Raw genomic sequence first — 12446 nt, 5'->3', positions numbered from 1 at the left:
CTATACAATTATTATCGTATTGGAAGTGCCATTTTCAGTATAGTCTATAGAATAAAGTTTTATGTTTACAATCCCTCAATATCTCAAAAGGTAGAAGGAATCAAATAAAATAACCCAACAAAAATAAAGCCTATTCATACAGAGATGATAAGGAAACTGGAATACAATTACATACCTGTATGTCATACAGGGTAATAATAGGCCTACTCGCATTGATACCCATGGGAAAGAAACTTTGCTGAAAATTATATCGGCGGTTAAACTAAGAGGGACAAGAAAATAGGTCTGCAATATTGTAATGTCCCGGGCTGAAAAATCAATGGGCAGTTAATTGATGTGAGTGTTGGTGTGAGATTGTATACAGGGTGATTTGCAGCCCAGCCGAGCGAGAGACATTTTAAATGAGATTCACCCCAGACGGTCGGACTATACTGTGTTAACAATCACGGGATGAATGACACAAACAGCAAGAATTTTGGGGGTCTGAATTGAAATAAGTGGAGGAATGAAAGCGAGGATGGGGGTGGGGGTTAAATAAAAGCAGTCCGAAACTCACTCCCACCCACATTGAGAGGGGCAATTAATTGGCAGCACTGGAAACAAATGTATAGGGGGACATCTCTCGCTTATAATGAAAATATGACAAAGTTATTAACAATTATATCACATTCATAAAGCGGGTACTACTAGAGTAAGACATAGACTATACATTAAGTTTGAGTCAATCAAAAATAATATGTTGGTTGTTTCACTCAAGAAAAAAATATTTATTCTTTTGAGTTTGGGAGAATATTTTTGCAAGGCATGTAAAGTGACTGACACTGTATTTTGCGCACACATACTCAGTGCGCGCTCACTCTCTCGGTCATGCGCAATCGATAAGCAGCATATAAGAGTGGGAGATGCGTGGGCCCATCATTCACTATTATCACTGACATACGATAATTGATCATTGCTCAGAAAACACTAAGCGTTTGACCGCATAATTGAATAGCATAAGCAAAATGGGCATTTCCACCGCACCCCGAGACCTGTGTTGTTGGTGGATCCCATAGATCAGTCTCTTGCGAATACCCCCCCCCCCCCCCCCCCGCGCGCTCTCTGTAATAGAGGGCTTTTGTGTAACACCGCATTCAACATGTAGTATTCACACACAGTTCTGTCGGTTTCTAAACACGATGCCCAAAGAATTACAACTAGTTGGATCACACTTTGAACTAGGTCAGATGCATTAGTGGGCTGGAGGCTAAAACAGAATTATAGAAGCTCTAAACAGCTCGAAATTATTTAATTAATGTAAAGAAACTAGACACGTTGTTTCACGGATACATTTATGGGGGGTTTCAATCTGTAAAAAACGGATAACGTTCTGTCGTCTTCCCGGTATGGGCTACCGCTCATTACACTCCTCAAGGCATTTACTTACCCAGTAGGCCTACGTTGTATCGGCCTAATTTACATGCGAACAGTTGAAGAACACGGGACTATTTTAAGATCCGGAATTTATCCAGATTCACTTGTGCGCCTCATGAGGATAAAGAAGGCTTTCAACAGGAGATAAACGAGCAAATAACACATCATCAACTGACATGGGACAAGACAATACCCAGTTGAAAGTATGAATATTGCTTTACTAGAATGTTTACATTTCAGTTGAGTTTCTGTGCTTTACATGACATGCACGCCATGGTAGGCCTACTTCTAAACACGATATAATCAGTTAGTCAGTGTTTTAATTTCATACGCAAGCATTTCACAATAATCATGATCAAGATGAATACTGGCCAAGCAGAGGATGGCCTCATTCATGACACTGCCGTCCTTGATGCGGATTAAAGTCTTGATTAAAGGGATTTCATGCACAGACCAGCCTGCTACACAAAGCCATAGTCATTTATTTTCCATGTGCTAACTTGCTAGAATAAAAAGTAGGCCTATGTTGCTTCTAAAGGTTTAGAGGATTATACAACTATAACTAAGCTATTCGATACAAAACCCCCAAGATAACATAACTGTGGATATTGCATATTATATTGTGTCCTTAGTTAGTAAAATTATTTCAATACATATTTTGACAAAATAATATTATGACAACATTTATTCATAAGTAAGTTTTCATCTTTTCAATCATCTTGATTTTGTGATGTATCAAGTTTCCATCAGCAATAACAGCAAGAGAACTGACAACCCACTTAAAAATAAAAATACAATAATATTTTCTGTCAAACTCTCCCGTGTTTAAAACTCTAAATAAGACAACACAGTGTGCCATTTGGCAGGGATCCCTTTGAAAAATGGCCTGCATTAAAATTCAGTACCTGCCTCAGAGAATGATGTCCATTAATTAAGAGATCAGACCTCTTCTATTGTCCTCTAGCAGCCCTGCTACACTTGTCCCACAGATTGTGTCTCCCCATTGTTGCCCTCCACAACTTCCTGGAGCATTACTCCATATCAATAGGAACTTGTTTGTATTTACATGATCTTAGTTGAAGTTACAGTCTCCCCTTTCAGGTCTGGCTTGTTTGAGAAAAAACAAGCAAACATTCAGAAGTGTCACAATGGTGCCAGAGGTCATCACTCTCCAGCACCCTGTTGCTCCATTTTGTGTGTGTGTGTTGTCAGGTAAGCTGTTGTCCAGGTACTAGTGCTGAGAGCTGTGGGTAGATGAATAAGTATCTGACCTAAAGGCTTACTACCAATCAGAAGGAGTGAGGTGTGAGAGCAGAGAGCCAACAGTTGATCTTGTATTTACAGCCATGAGACACTTAGCTAGAGTATACATACAGGCTTCAGGATGTTAGTGGGGGAGTGAGAGCTCCTTTCAGAACCAAAAAACAGGACACTGTGGGTTGGGGTTTGTCAAATTGTTCATATATGCTCTAATCCCAGGTTGGGTTTAATAACACATAAGGCTATTTGAATGGAATTATTTGCCTCTTTTGATTGAAGTAAGATTTATAGTATTGTTGCACACGTAGGGTGTTGTGTGTTATTTTGCAGGAAGTGGTATTTGTGTGCTCAACACTTGATAAGTGGGTTTTGCTCTATTTAACAATCTTATGTGATAAATACAGTTAGGATATTAGGTATTTGATTTTAAAAGTATTTGTGTCACATCCATACACTGGACCTCAATGTCTGTTTCTCATTAATTCAATCAAACCCCCAAGAGACCCAGATCGTTTTCTCAATAGATAAACAGTCATTCCCAGAGATACAATCATCAAATACTCTCCATAGTTATGATACAAATTCACTTGATTGTATTTGATGAAACCCACTCGCTTGAGTTGGAATAATGATAAACACCTTGACACTCTGAATACCACCAAGATTCTAATTCTGGAATCCTTCATATTCTTTTAAAACAGATTCTGCTTTCATATGACTTTGACAAATTATACTTGGAAACAGAGATGCTTAGTTTGTTAAATGTTTCTTTGGAGTCAGAAATACACGGACACACCTCCCTTCAGACATGGGAGTTAGAGGAGGACAAAACACTTTAAACATCTTGAAGAAATCACAGACATCACCAAAAAAGCTGAGTGTTTATGTATTTTTAAGACACTGGAAGAAAAAACATTTAAATTACACTTGAAATGATCCCCACAACACCACATACACTCACGAACATTAAACATGGCGTTTCTTCGGGTGAACCAACCAAACAGGCAGTGTAACTTACTACCCCACAAAAGGCCATGCATACAGGTAACAAAATGGAGGGAGAGCGAGCGAGTCAGAGAGCACCACGAAAACCATCCTCGTAATAAATAACCCTGAAAAGTTCCAACATATCAAGTGGTTTATTTGTAGCAGTCCTGGTCACAAGATGTTTATCAGCCACCGTCAGACAGCCATGCTGGTTGGCCAGCGCTTTAACTCTGTCTCAGACAGACCCTTATTGCTATTGATAGTTAGCATCAGTGTCCCGGCTGAGAAATGGAGATGCTGCGGGCAAACAGGGGCTATTGATCTCACGCTTGTCCCTGACTTGCCTGGAGCCGAAGGAGAGGGATGGGAGGTCGGCTGTACCACTACACAACCCCCCCCCCCCCTGCCTGGCACTCCTGGGGAAGTAGGGCTGGTGTAGTGGTACACCCGGGGACTACTGTATATCTGTGACAGATAGCTGCCTTCACTATATTTACTCTAGACACCTTGAGGAGTTATGAGGTTTGAGGGTCCTATGAGGTATGAGGCTTTAAGTATATCACAAGATAGCAACAAAGAGAACTGCAAATCTCCCGTCACATAATTTTGCCCTGCCTTCAATTGTGTTCTTATTCTAGTTCAAATGGTGTCATCTTATAGCTGCACTGTAATTGGTTGGCTATTGTAATAACGTGTAACAGTATTAATATATTACACTATTTCAGGTTCAGAGTGTTATTTCTCGTGGTTGGCATAATGATCCCAATTTACTCGGGTGGACAACAGTTGCCATGCTATCTCCATGCTGGGCCAAAGTGGCGTGAGATATATCAGATGAGTATTTCAAGATGTTCTCTACATCATTCATGTTTCCCTCTGCCCCTATAAAGAAAACAATGCCTTATTTTGAACGCCTTTCCATTTTTAATTGTTCTTTAAAACAAGCACAAACACACATTATACTGAACTGAGGTCATGGTGGTTGAAATGTGTCACTGTCTGGAAAAGTAAAGTGAGGAGTAGTAGAGGTCCTTCTTTGTAAAGCCGTCTGTTATTTTATTTCATAGGGACCACACCGTAAAGCACTGAGTGTAGACTACACTAAGGAAATGTCTGCAGAGCAATAACAACTAGCAGACAAGGTTGGGGTCAATTCCATTTCAATTCAGTCAATTCAGGAAGTAAGCCAAAAATTACAATTGAAATGGACCTGACCCCAACCCTGCTGGCAGATCATCTCTGACAAACGCATTCAGGAAAATGTGTTATGATTAGAATTGAGCATTTCATTCCTCATCATGTCTACAGCATTTCTGTATTTGGCACTGTGAGAGAAGGAGACGATGCCCAGGGGTTAATGTGTCATACTCATTTAGCCCACTAGCTGAAGCACAGTCGGATGTGGGACTTCAGAGAGCTCCCTCTCTTTCCCAATGACTACCACACTCACTACATAGAGGGATGTGTGAGTTTATTCAGTGATGCTACAGCAGTGCCATCTCTCTCTCTCTCTCCATCTCTCTTCCTCACTCTCTTTCGCTCTCTCTCTCGTGTCTTTCTCTCTCTCCCTTCTTTTTCTGCCTCTCTCATTCTCTCTCTCTACTCAGCCCTACTCAGGCAGTGTGTCAGACAGAGCAGAGCTGCAGTCTGCAGACTCTCTCTCTCTCATTGAACAGAACTACACTGCCCTCTAATCTGAGTCACTTCCCAGCTTTTTGGCCTGGATGTCTTGTCTGTCTGTTCCTTTCTATTCCCCTCAGTGTATGGCAAAGAGCATAACGTGAATCTCCTTACCCCTCCACTTTTATGATGTCATAGTTAGCTACGTTAATTCTGTCTAGCTCTAATGTCTGAAAACTGAAAACCTTCTCTTACAACAACAACGACATACGCACATGAACACAAGTACACTCACACAGGTCTCTTTTCAAAGAAGTTCGCTTTTTTTATGACTTCCTCTCCCATTCAGTGTCCCTCCCCTCTCTCCCAGAGTGCCCTGGGTTCTGCTGTGAAAGAGCCTGGGCTATTATCCCACTAAAACTCAAAACCCAGCTTTGTTTTGTCCAGATAGCTCTGCTTTTCTCTGCTCTACTCTCTCGTTAATATTCACAGAAAGAGCCCTGGCTTTCACAAGACGGCTGCTCTCACAGTTTAGCTTCCCCCCAGCCAGCCCAGTAACAGCCCTGTGAGTGTAAACATGCTGGAGGGAGGGACATCTCCTGACAAACATCTCCCAGGACATGCCAGCTTGGCACCCCCTCGGATCCCCTGGCCCCCCTCGGATTCCCCTGGCCCCGTCATTCACAGCCTCCAGCCTGGCACTGGAGCTAAACGAGAACGTGAGAGTACCTACTAGACATCACTGCCAGAGGGTTGTGGGCACCCGCGCGTGCGCACACACACACACACACACACACACACACACACACACACACACACACACACACACACACACACACACACACACACACACACACACACACACACACACACACACACACACACACACACACACACACACACACACACACACACACACACACACACACACACACACACACACACACACACACACACACACACACACACACCTCCATCTCCTGACTAGTGACATTCTCAAGTCTGCTTTCTGCAGCGGAAAATTGGGAGTGGATGCAGCCTACATTGAGTTTAATTATGAAATAAGTATTACATTTAATGTAACTATCATAAAGCACATTCATATTTCATAGAATCATCTAAGAATTATAAATAATGAATAGTACCATTTCAAATGATCATTTAACTAAGCATAGCTACCATGGAAAACAACATAACACTACTATTGTTTTTAATTAGATTTTACATTGTAGCCTTTATTCAACCAGGTGGCTCTGCTGAGAACCACTTCTGACTATCAAGGTACTATCTTAACCTTGCAGCCTTACACTCCTCCAACCCCACCATGGTAAAAAAACACACACCGTGTGTTAAGTACAGGCACTATATTTAAGAGCCAAGCGCATCACTCCACTCCAAACATTGATAATGCAGCAGACCATGTGGCAGGCAGACCCCTGGTGATGTTAACAGCACACTGCTATTATCGCAGGTGTGATGGCTAGCTCCACACTGTCTCCCTCACCAGCCACCATTCAACCCACAGTCACATTTACATCTTAATTACCTGCACAATCAATGGGGCTGCACTTTGGCTTCATTTGTGACATTCATGAAACCTCATTTAAGGTGTAAGAATAGCCTCCATAAGTATCGGTGGCGAAAGAAAAGTACCATTCTTCAACATTGTGTCAAAGGTAGTAAAGGGACAAAGCAGTGCATTCTTATAGGTGTAGATAACACATGGCACTGAACAACAGTCTAGTGAGGTTAGGTATTTATGATGATAGCTGGGAGTAGCAGCCTCCTCCCCAAAATTACAAAGAAAATAGTTGGAACATGTGCATTGTATGACAGAAAACAGATGGCTCATTGAGGGTGATCCGGGTGATTTTAATGGCAAGTGACTGAACAACAAACTCGCATTAAGACTGTATTGATCAGTTCACTGTTTCATTTGTGATCAATAAGACAATGGGTAGGGGCTGAGTCCAATACAGGCAGGGCCAGGGAACAGACTGGACTGGAAGTGTATCCAACCCTCTTTACTGAGGTATGGAGGAGGGAATAGCCCGGGACTAGATAACAGGCGAAGTAGCAGAGGACTGTTTCTATATGGCAGATGGTCTGAAATAAATATCTTGAAAGCTTATCCAACTTTATGCAAAACCTTCACCTATTTGTAGGAGAGGAGGGAAAAGAGATGATGCCAGAATCCATGAAAGTGTAGTGAGATCCACCCGTTGAATCTACAGAGGGTTTTATACAGAGCATTACACTCCTGAGTCTGACATTCAGCCCAGTGCTCATAACGGCCACAGTGCAGACTGTGTCTGACATTCAGCCCAGTGCTCATAACGGCCACAGTGCAGACTGTGTCTGACATTCAGCCCAGTGCTCATAACGGCCACAGTGCAGACTGTGTCTGACATTCAGCCCAGTGCTCATAACGGCCACAGTGCAGACTGTGTCTGACATTCAGCCCAGTGCTCATAACGGCCACAGTGCAGACTGTGTCTGACATTCAGCCCAGTGCTCATAACGGCCACAGTGCAGACTGTGTCTGACATTCAGCCCAGTGCTCAGCCAGTGCAGACTGTGTCTGACATTCAGCCCAGTGCTCATAACGGCCACAGTGCAGACTGTGTCTGACATTCAGCCCAGTGCTCATAACGGCCACAGTGCAGACTGTGTCTGACATTCAGCCCAGTGCTCATTACGGCCACAGTGCAGACTGTGTCTGACATTCAGCCCAGTGCTCATAACGGCCACAGTGCAGACTGTGTCTGACATTCAGCCCAGTGCTCATAACGGCCACAGTGCAGACTGTGTCTGACATTCAGCCCAGTGCTCATAACGGCCACAGTGCAGACTGTGTCTGACATTCAGCCCAGTGCTCATAACGGCCACAGTGCAGACTGTGTCTGACATTCAGCCCAGTGCTCATAACGGCCACAGTGCAGACTGTGTCTGACATTCAGCCCAGTGCTCATAACGGCCACAGTGCAGACTGTGTCTGACATTCAGCCCAGTGCTCATAACGGCCACAGTGCAGACTGAGCCCCTGGCACCAAACAACTCTACTTCTGCTGTAAACCAAGTGAACATGACTCTCCCCTGTGTCATCACTATCCCCCTACAGCGTGATTGATGTGAAATACGCACATTTCATTTTCAGCCACACAGTGAGACACGCTGCTCTTCTGACAGAGATGAACGGAGGACTCCATGATGAATTATAGCACTTTGATGTATCACGACAGGCCGATCTGAATAATACAAATGAACAATTAGCAAATGTGGTCTTAATTAGCTGTTTCCAGACATTACAAAGAGCTTGTACAATAATGTACATGAACATGTCTCATCTCTAATCTTTAGGTAGTTACATGAATATTACTGTGACTTAATTAGGGTTAATTGTATCATTTCCTTCCAGTTATCACCGATCATGGACGTCAAGTACAAAAGGAAAAGCTACACGTATCTTAATGAATTGTTAATGAATTCATCACCAAGCGCACCAAATAGAGGCTGCATGACTTGGTGAAAACAAAATCTGGACTCAATTGGTTGGTCTATTCAAAATAGACTAAAACAGAAGAAGATACAGAAGGAGTACAGGAAACAGTTTGGGACCAGGCCTTGTTAGTGTGTACTAGGTTGGAGACGAGGAGCTTGTTACACTTCATACTCCCACACCTCAACACTGGTGTTACTCACACCCTGTCTGTATCATAATTACATTTCATCAAATTCAATTGCCATCAGGAAAATTACATTTGTCCAAACCTATTCACCAAATAATTCATTGGTTAGAGTAGACTCCCTAAAAAATATCAATGGTAGTGTCACGCCTTGGTCTTAGTATTTTGTGTTTTCGTTAATTAGTTGGTCAGGCCATGGTGTGACATGGGTTTATGTTGTTGTATTTCATAGTGTTTTTTTTTGTAGTATTTGGGATTGCGGCTGAGTAGGGGTGTTGTATAGGCTTGGCTGCCTGAGGCGGTTCTCAATCAGAGTCAGGTGATTCTCGTTGTCCCTGATTGGGAACCTTATTTAGGTAGCCAGGGTTTTACTTTGTATTTTGTGGGTGATTGTCCCTGTCTCTGTGTAGTGTTCACCAGATAGGCTGTAATAGGTTTCACGTTCCGTTTTGTTGTTTTTTGTATTTATAAGTTATTTCGTGTATCGTCATTTGTTCCATTAAAGAACATGAGTAACCAACACGCTGCATTTCGGTCCGACTTTCTTTCGACAAACGAAGAACGCCGTTACAGAATCACTCACCACACACGGACCGAGCAGCGTGTTAACAGGCAGCTGGAGCAGCGAAGGGAGGACATTATGGACAGCAGAGGATTGGAGTATACGACGTGTGAAGAAATAGACAGGTGGGCGGCCAACCCAGAGAGAGTGCCGGAGCCCGCCTGGGATTCGCTGGAGCAGTGCGAAGAGGGCTATAGGAGAATGGAGTCGGAAAGAAAGACACGGCGGCGCAGAGCGAAACCAGAAAATTAGCCCCAAAACTTTCTTGGGGGGGGGGCTCAGAGGGAGAGTGGCTGAGTCAGGAGACAGACCTGAGCCAACTCTCCCTGTTTATCGTGAGGAGCCAAGGAGGAGACCAGAACCGGTGTTGGAGGTGAGAGAAGCAGAGACTGTGAAGGAGTTAATGGGGAAATTGGAGGAGAGAGTAATGAGGGAGTTGCTAGTTTGGTGCTTTAGGTATAAGATTCGTCCGACGGAGCGTGTTGGGGATTTAATGGCACCTGGGTCAGCGCTCCATACTAGTCTTGAGGTGCGTGTTAGTCGGCTGGTGAAAAATGTGCCAGCCTCACGCACTAGGCCTCCTGTGTACCTACCAAGCCTTGCACGTCCTGTGCCAGTCCTGCTCTCAGGCTCTCCAGTACACCTTCACGGTCCAGTCCATCCTGTGCCACCTTCACACACCAGTCCTCCGATGGTAGCTCCCCGCACCAGGCTTCCTGTGCGTGTGCTCGATCCAGTACCACCAGTTCCAGTACCACGCACCAGGCCTTCAGTGCGCCTCGCCTGTTCAGCGCAGCCAGCGCTTTCTCCCTCTCCTGCGCTGTCGGAGTCTCCCACCTGTTCAGCGTTTCTAGAGCCTTCCTCCTCTACAGCGCTGCCGGAGCCTCCTGCCTGTTCGGAGCAGCCAGAGCTGCCAGTCTGCATGGAGCAGCTAGAGCTGCCAGTCTGCAAGGAGCTGTCAGTCTGCAAGGAGCTGCCAGTCTGCATGGAGCAGCCAGAGCTGCCAGTCTGCATTGAGCAGCTAGAGCTGCCAGTCTGCATGGAGCAGCCAGAGCTGCCAGTCTGCATGGAGCAGCTAGAGCTGCCAGTCTGCATGGAGCAGCCAGAGTTGCCAGTCTGCATGGAGCAGCCAGAGCCGCCAGTCAGCATGGAGCAGCCAGAGCCGCCAGTCAGCGTGGAGCAGCCAGAGCCGTCAGTCAGCATGAAGCAGCCAGAGCCGTCAGTCAGCCAGACTCTTCCAGATCTGCCAGTCAGCCAGACTCTTCCAGATCTGCCAGTCAGCCAGACTCTTCCAGATCTGCCAGTCAGCCAGACTCTTCCAGATCTGCCAGTCAGCCAGACTCTTCCAGATCTGCCAGTCAGCCAGACTCTTCCAGATCTGCCAGACAGCCAGACTCTTCCAGATCTGCCAGTCAGCCAGACTCTTCCAGATCTGCCAGTCAGCCAGACTCTTCCAGATCTGCCAGTCAGCCAGAGTCTTCCAGATCTGCCAGTCAGCCAGACTCTTCCAGATCTGCCAGACAGCCAGACTCTTCCAGATCTGCCAGTCAGCCAGACTCTTCCAGATCTGCCAGTCAGCCAGACTCTTCCAGATCTGCCAGTCAGCCAGACTCTTCCAGATCTGCCAGTCAGCCAGACTCTTCCAGATCTGCCAGTCAGCCAGATTCTTCCAGATCTGCCAGTCAGCCAGACTCTTCCAGATCTGCCAGTCAGCCAGACGCTTCCGGATCTGCTAGTCAACCAGACTCTTCCAGATCCGCTAGTCAGCCAGGATCTGCCGGATTCAACTGTCTGGCTGGGCTTCATCTCAGTACTGGGCTTCCTCTCTGTACTGGGCTTTCTCTCAGTACTGGGCTTCCTCTCAGTACTGGGCTGCCCCTCAGTCCCGAGCTGCCCCTCAGTCCCGAGCTGCCCCTCAGTCCCGAGCTGCCCCTCAGTCCCGAGCTTCCCCTCAGTCCCGAGCTGCCTCAGTCCCGAGCTGCCCCTCAGTCACGAGCTGCTCCTCAGTTCAGTGGGGTTCTGGGTGAGGACTATTCGGCCATGGTCGGCGGCGAGGGTGGATCATCCCAGGACGCGAAGGGGAGGAACTATGACATTTATGGAGTGGGGTCCACGTCCCGAGCCGGAACCTCCACCATGGACAGACGCCCACCCGGACCCTCCCTATGGTTTTGAGGTGCGTCCGGGAGTCCCCACCTTAGGGGGGGGGGGGGTTCTGTCACGCCTTGGTCTTAGTATTTTGTGTTTTCGTTAATTAGTTGGTCAGGCCAGGGTGTGACATGGGTTTATGTTGTTGTATTTCATAGTGGGTTTTTTTGTAGTATTTGGGATTGCGGCTGAGTAGGGGTGTTGTATAGGCTTGGCTGCCTGAGGCGGTACTCAATCAGAGTCAGGTGATTCTCGTTGTCTCTGATTGGGAACCGTATATAGGTAGCCAGGGTTTCACTTTGTATTTCGTGGGTGATTGTTCCTGTCTCTGTATAGTGTTCACCAGATAGGCTGTAATAGGTTTCACGTTCCGTTTTGTTGTTTTTTGTATTTATAAGTTATTTCGTGTATCGTCATTTGTTCCATTAAAGAACATGAGTAACCAACACGCTGCATTTCGGTCCGAATTTCTTTCGACAAACGAAGAACGCCGTTACAGGTAGGCCTAAACTTATGTAAACAGTGCATTGTTTCTGTTTAGGACAAGGTATAAATCAACAGGATAACAATGAATTAGCAAATGAAGGAAGGCATCTTAATGCCTTACATAATGCAGGTACAGAAATAGCGTTTGGATTATACCAACATAACAGACAGGATCATTGGATTGACACTGAACGGTTTCTAACTTCACATGAAGTAAACCCATTTTTTTATTTGAAAACCTCTCATGGTGAAATGTGTCTACACACATTAATGTGCTTAAGCGT

This window comes from Oncorhynchus masou, chromosome 2, assembly GCF_036934945.1.
Source record: "Oncorhynchus masou masou isolate Uvic2021 chromosome 2, UVic_Omas_1.1, whole genome shotgun sequence".
In the NCBI taxonomy this organism is placed as follows: domain Eukaryota; kingdom Metazoa; phylum Chordata; class Actinopteri; order Salmoniformes; family Salmonidae; genus Oncorhynchus; species Oncorhynchus masou.
This window is presented reverse-complemented; position numbering follows the sequence as displayed.